This window comes from Phocoena phocoena, chromosome 4 (genome assembly GCF_963924675.1).
Source record: "Phocoena phocoena chromosome 4, mPhoPho1.1, whole genome shotgun sequence".
Lineage (NCBI taxonomy): Eukaryota > Metazoa > Chordata > Mammalia > Artiodactyla > Phocoenidae > Phocoena > Phocoena phocoena.
Window position 1 is genome coordinate 100,172,092 of NC_089222.1, and position 6,627 is coordinate 100,178,718.

The following is a 6,627-nucleotide window of genomic DNA, read 5'->3' on the forward strand; positions in this document are numbered from 1 at the left end:
GAAATTTCGTTGTAAAGTAGACAACTTTGTGTTTTGTAATTACTATATTCTTATCCAAAGTTGCTAATAATGTTTTTTCTTTTAGATTAAGCATCCTCCTTTCTTTAAAAATAAGAGCTAAAGATAATTCCTAATTATATATCTTCTAATTATGTGAAAATGTCTACATTTCAAAAAAGGTTTTATATGGCTAAAATGCAAGAGGATACAAAAATTATAGTATTATTTAAGGACTCTGGAGGCATTTTGATCCACTTGGCCATATTCAAATGTATGGAAACATTTGCCTTTTTAGACCTGCAAAATCAGAAACATATAAAGTTGCAAAATGACACATCTCAATGTAGTTAAAACTCTGTTCACCATTTTATAATTATCACCCAAGCAGCCTCAGTACTACTACTTATACTGCTGCTAATGTTGATACTATTACTAGTAATGATAACAGTTGATGTTTATTGAGCATATATTGTGTGTCAGGCACTGTTCCAAGTTCTTTGCCATGTTTTGATTAATTTCACTTCCACAACAACTCAGTGAGGTAAATACCATTATCTATAATTAAAGAAACTGCAGCCCAGAGCTTAACATTACACAGTAATGGCAAAGCCAGAATTCAAATCTGGACTCAGAGCTCTTCCTCTTAATCATTAAAAAAATCTTCTTGGGCAGAACATTCCAAAGTCTATGCCACAGAACACCGATTTTATTAAAAGCTCCTGAAAAAAAGGAAAACATTTATATAGTTAAATACATGTGGGAAGTGCTGCTATCTATGTAGACTCATAATGTAGTCTATATTAAAAATTGTGAGAGGGCTTCCCTGGTGGCGCAGTGGCTGGGAGTCCGCCTGCCGATGCAGGGTACGCGGGTTCGTGTACCGGTCTGGGAAGATCCCACATGCCGCGGAGCAGCTGGGCCCGTGAGCCATGGCCGCTGAGCCTGCGCATCCGGAGCCTGTCCACAACGGGAGAGGCCACAACAGTGAGAGGCCCACATACCGCATTAAAAAAAAAAAATTGGGAGAATTTTCCCAGAAAAGAAACCTGTATAACAGAATGTAAGATTGAGGTTTCAACTAAGCACAAGATAAAATAAATGTGAAATTCCCAAGGGAGTTGCTAAGTCATCATATACAGACTGTACAAGCATAGTATCTGGGAGCCTAGTCCATAACTTGGATTTTTTTCAGAGAATAGAGAGGTTTTGTAAGATTTTCTTGGGAGAGACTAGTAGCTGTGCTATGGGGCCCCAAACTTTTCCACTTGGGAAAGTTGCTACCTCCTATACCAGCCTAGTGATCAAGGGCTTAATGGGACTACTTGTAGAGTTTAATGTATGTCCCCATATGTTGGGGACACTGCAGGCTAGAATTGCTTCTCTCCTGGGAAATGTGGATGCAAAAGTTGGCACATCATCACTTTGATGCCCACTCTGTATGGAGCCACAGATGTATGGGGACAAAGGTTTCATTGCTTCCCCTGGATCAAGGGTGGGCTGGTGTGGAGTCTCCCAGTTGATGGGCTAGGGGATAAGGGGGGTAGACAACCTGAGGGAATGAGGAGTATCCCTCAAATCTTGACAGTTGATGCTGGAGAGTTCCCCTATGATGGAATGTTCAAAGAACCCCTAACATTGGCCCATATGAGTCACCTTCACCATCTCCCATACCCAAAGAACATGAAGTCATTCAGCAAAGTAAGGACAAAAATCCCCTTACCTTTTCTCCCTGCTTTCACCTACGATTGCTAGATAAAATACAAGGTCTTCAGTTAAATTTGAATTTCAGGTGTACAATGAAAGCTTTTTATTATACATATATCCCATGCAATATTTGGGACATGTTTATATTAAAAAATATTTGCTATTCATCAGAATTTCAAATTTAACTAGGCCTCCCATATTTTTATCTGTTAAATCTGGCAAGCTTATCCCACCCCACCTTTCCCCAAAAAGCTGGGGAGTAGGTGAATGGTGAGAAGAAAGAAAGAAGTTATTATGTTTTTCTGAATTAATGCTCTGATTCGAGATTTAAAGCGCTTCCCCCCAAATAAGTAGAAAAGTCAAGAGACCTGCCAAGGTCTTCAGGCAGGGGCAGGGGACAATTACCGTAACGAATAAATTTGAAAAGATTAGAGAAGAATAAAAAATAAAAATTATATTTTGAGTACACCACAAATCTTCTTTGTTAGAGGATCCAGGTCTATTTTACTGACTTTATTGAGCTGTTCCTCTCCAGGACCACAATAACTATTAGCTTTGCCTGGAATTTGTGCTCTTTGGAACACATTTTGGGAAATTCTACTTTGTTTTATAACTTTGTGGTGTAATTAACTAAAGTGGCATACTGGAGAATTCTGGCAAAGCCTCTGGGGCAACTTTGAGATCTTTTAAGGTTTCGAAGAAAACCCAAATCAAATGGGCTTAAAACAACAAGAGAAGACAACAAACGGGCTTAGGATCAGGTGACTGGAAAGTCCAGATGTAGGGAGGAGTTAGGGTTCATTGATCTAGCAGCTTGGCCATGCCAGTAAGAACTCAGTTTTTAAACGGGCTGCAAGTTTCAATAGTGCCCGGATGGGAGAGAGCAATGCTGAGCCGGCGTTCTGAATAGCCTGGTTGGCTGGTCACATGCTCACCCTGTGGTGACTGTGGCCAGGGGGTGGAAGGTACTGAGGACCTGAAGTCTGTGAAGGCTTTTCCATGGGGCTGAGAGTGGGGTCAACTTTTACCAAAACACATGAGCTGTGCTTTGGGAAGAGGCAGATAGATGACTGCCTGGGGGTGGGAGTAAAGCTCGTGAATGGATGCTGGCTCAATCAACAAATGTCCAGTACAGCTGAGAATTTAAGTTTCTGTCGTTGACTGCAGGCAGGGGTGATGCTCAAAACTATTTAACAACCTATACCCTCGTGGGCACCACTTCTGTCTGTGCGGGAGCCTGTCTCCCAAAGCCCTCCTGCTTACAAAGTGTTAACCCTTGAGTTGGTTGATGTTGAAGGGTCCAGGAGCTCCTAGAGAAGGTGACAGAAGGCCATGATAGGTGAGCACTCAGAGTACTCAAGGCACTGGCCACTGACCACCTGGAACTGAAATATATCACTATCTTAACAGCATTTATAATTGTACCCATGTGTACAGGCTCAATGAGATTTTAAAAAGCGCAAAGGATTTTTGCTTCTGAATAAGACCCTTCACTTAATTTCCTCATTTGAAAAATGAGTGGGTTGAAGTAGATGATTTACAACTCCTTTGAAAGAAATGTTTGTGTTATATTCTATAAAAAATTATATAAATAAGCCTTTAATTCGATCTATCATGCACATTGTGATATGTCTGTATTAAACAGAATATTATAAATTTTATAATTATAAACAGAATGTTATAAATTTTAAAATGCAGAGAACCAAATTTCCATTTGAAATTTGGCACATGAAATTTAACTGACTTTGAGTCTGAATTTAACTAGATTTTTACCTTGAAAATTTCAAATACATTATTTCTAAAGGTCATGCTTTCATCGTTTCTCACTTCTGTGTTTTGCAGTAAAGCAAGGGAAAAAACCACTTAACATGTTAAAAAACTCATGTTTTTTAACATGTTAAAACTCCTAGAGGAAAACATAGGCAGACAAAAATAGCAGCAATATCTTTTTTTGAAGTCTCCTAAAGGAAAAGATACAAAAGCAAAAATAAACAAATGAGACCTAATTAAACTTAAAAGCTTTTGCACATCAAAGGAAACCATTGACAAAACAAAAAGACAGCCTACTGAATGGGAGAAAATATTTGCAAATGATATGACTGATAAGAGGTTAATATGCAACATATATGAACAGTTCATACAACTCAACATCAAAAAGAAAAAAAACCCGATTAAAAAATGGGCAGAAGAACTGAATAAACATTTTTCCAAAGAGGAAACACAGATGGCCAACAGGCACATGAAAGATGCTCAGCATCACTAATCATCAGGGAAGTGCAAATCAAAACCACAAGGAGATATTACCTCACATCTGTCAGAATGGCTATCATCAAAAAGAAGACAAATAACAAATGTCAAAGATGTGGAGAAAAGGGAACCCTTGTATACTCTTGGTGGGAATGTAAATTGGCTCAGCCACTGTGGAAAACAGTATGGAGGTTTCTTAAAAAACTAAAAATAGAGCTACCATATGACCCAGCAATTCCACTCCTGGGTATATATCTGAAAAAAACAAAAACATTAATTTGAAAAGATCATGCAACCCAATGTTCTTTGCAGCATTATTTATAATTGCCAAGGTATGGGCACAACCTAAGTGTCTATCAACAGATGAATGGATTAAAGTGAAATAAGTCAGAGAAAGACAAATATATATCACTTATACGTGGATCTAAAAAATATAACAAACTGGTGAATAAAACAACAAAGAAGCAAACTCACCGATATAGAGAGCAAACTAGTGGTTACTAGTGAGGCGAGGGAAGGGGAGAGGGGCAAGATAGGGGTAAGGAGGAACAAAAAGGGTTATTATGGGATTATATGAAATCGTGTGTGAAACTTTTGAAAATTGTAAAGCACTATAGAATTTAAAGCATCTTTCATTCAGTTAAAAAAATTAGTGCTGTTTTGAATTTAATGGAAAGCAGAGAGGCACAAAAACAGAAATGACTGAAGAAAAATTAGAGTTAAAATGGAAGCCACGCATTCATGTGAAGATGGTTCAGTGGCTGAAGTAATCCAATCACGGCAGCTGCTGTTGGCAGGGTTTGCCAATGGTGGAGGATAGGGAGGGAGTGGTGGCCACGAGATCATTCCCCTCTCCCACTGGGTCAGTGTACTCACAGTGCAGAGCTGAAGTGCAGTTGGAGAACATGAATTTTTCTCCCAGGCTTCACGTGCCTGTTCTAACTCTCCCTGAGAAGCCTTCCCAACAGCTTAGGTTCTCAGCTGGCTAGTCATTTTAGATATAAAAAAACCACAAGGGAAGAACTTTTTCCCTAAAATAAATGGAAAATCAGCAACAATGGTGACGCTATCTCCCATTTCCTTACATGTCCCTCTGCCAACCCCACCCCTGCCCCAAAACAGAGTTGATTTTTCCAGAGGGCAGTGTTGTAGGCACCACAATTATAGACAAGTGGGAAAAATATTATATCTATTTCTTATTTTTTCTACATAGAGAAATAAATAAAATGTTTGTGATATTTTGATCTTTGATGGAGCATTTTAAACGTTTGCAGATCTGTATTTGTAGATTTTTTCTGCACTTTAAGTTATCAAAAATGTCAAAGTCAAGGCTTTGACTTTCAAAGAGAGAATTTCTTGCCTATAGCTAGTGCTTTCTCCTATCTTCAGAGCAAAACCGTGGCTTGGTAGATCCTTAAGTCCGTCCCTCCCTCTTTATATATAATTTCTGATAGAGTTACAGGTATACACACACAGCTGTGTTAATTAACCCAGCTGAAAAACTTTACTTACAGAGACTTCTAAGGAAAGACATAGAGTCACACGGATAAGGACTGATTGTCTTATCTCTTTAAAGATATTTTCTGTTATAGCACTAGCTAGAACTAAATAATAAATGTCTTATAATGCTTTGAACAAAAATAGTTCTCAAACATAATTGATAAAACTTGCTGTCCAAGAGCTAAAATAAATTTATTATTTAATAAATTTAAATAATTTATTTAAAGAGTAAATGAGGATGCTGCTTTTTTGGGCCTGCATGTTTAGGTATGTATATATTATGCCTAATTTATAGAGTTATATGTAGTTTATATATACTTCAACAACAACTAGATAAATTTTAAGTCCTCACAATTAAATTGCTTTAAATTAGTTAAAATATATATTTGTGTTTATGCATATAGGATTAATAAAGAATATAAAACCAAAACAGACATTACTGTGACCTACCTCAACAACTCCATGGAAAACAGTGTTATTTAACAGGTTAGAAACTGAGGCAGAGAAGGTCAGTAACTTGTGCTTTGTTGTTATGGTTTCCAACTCAAATTTTTCTGATTCTAAAGCCTTTATGTTTCCCACTACATCACATTATAGTTTTGTAGTTATGCCATTATTTTAAGACCACTCTTCCTTTAAATTTTCCACGGAAGTGGGAGAAAGGTGCAAATAAACTCTAATAATAGCTACAATATTACTCATCATTATAGTGCTAAGAACTATTACCTATTACCTAAGGTGTCATCCAGGGCTTTTCTTAAGCCAGCTAATCAAGATACTTCTCAGAGGCACGCTTTTACAATTCTCTGCTTTATATATGACTTTAGCAGTATGAAAACGTATAAAATGCTTGTTATCCCACTGTGTAGAATGCTGCATTTTGACATGTCTGAAGGAAAGCATTTCCCAAAAGAATTCTTGAACCCTCAGAAAGTTTATATTCTCTCAGAGAAAAAAAAAACTTTTCTTCACGTGTTAGTTCCAGTTTGCAGAGAAGCAGCCCTCATGACAAGAGTAGGCAAGAGATTTACTGGGAGATGGAGGTAGAGAAGCTGGGGAGAGACCCTAGGACTGAGATGGAGGTCTGACCCCTATGGGAAAAGAGATGGAAGGAAGGTGGACTGGATTAAATTAAATGTGATAATACATGTTAACCACTTAAAAGTTCCTTGGTAC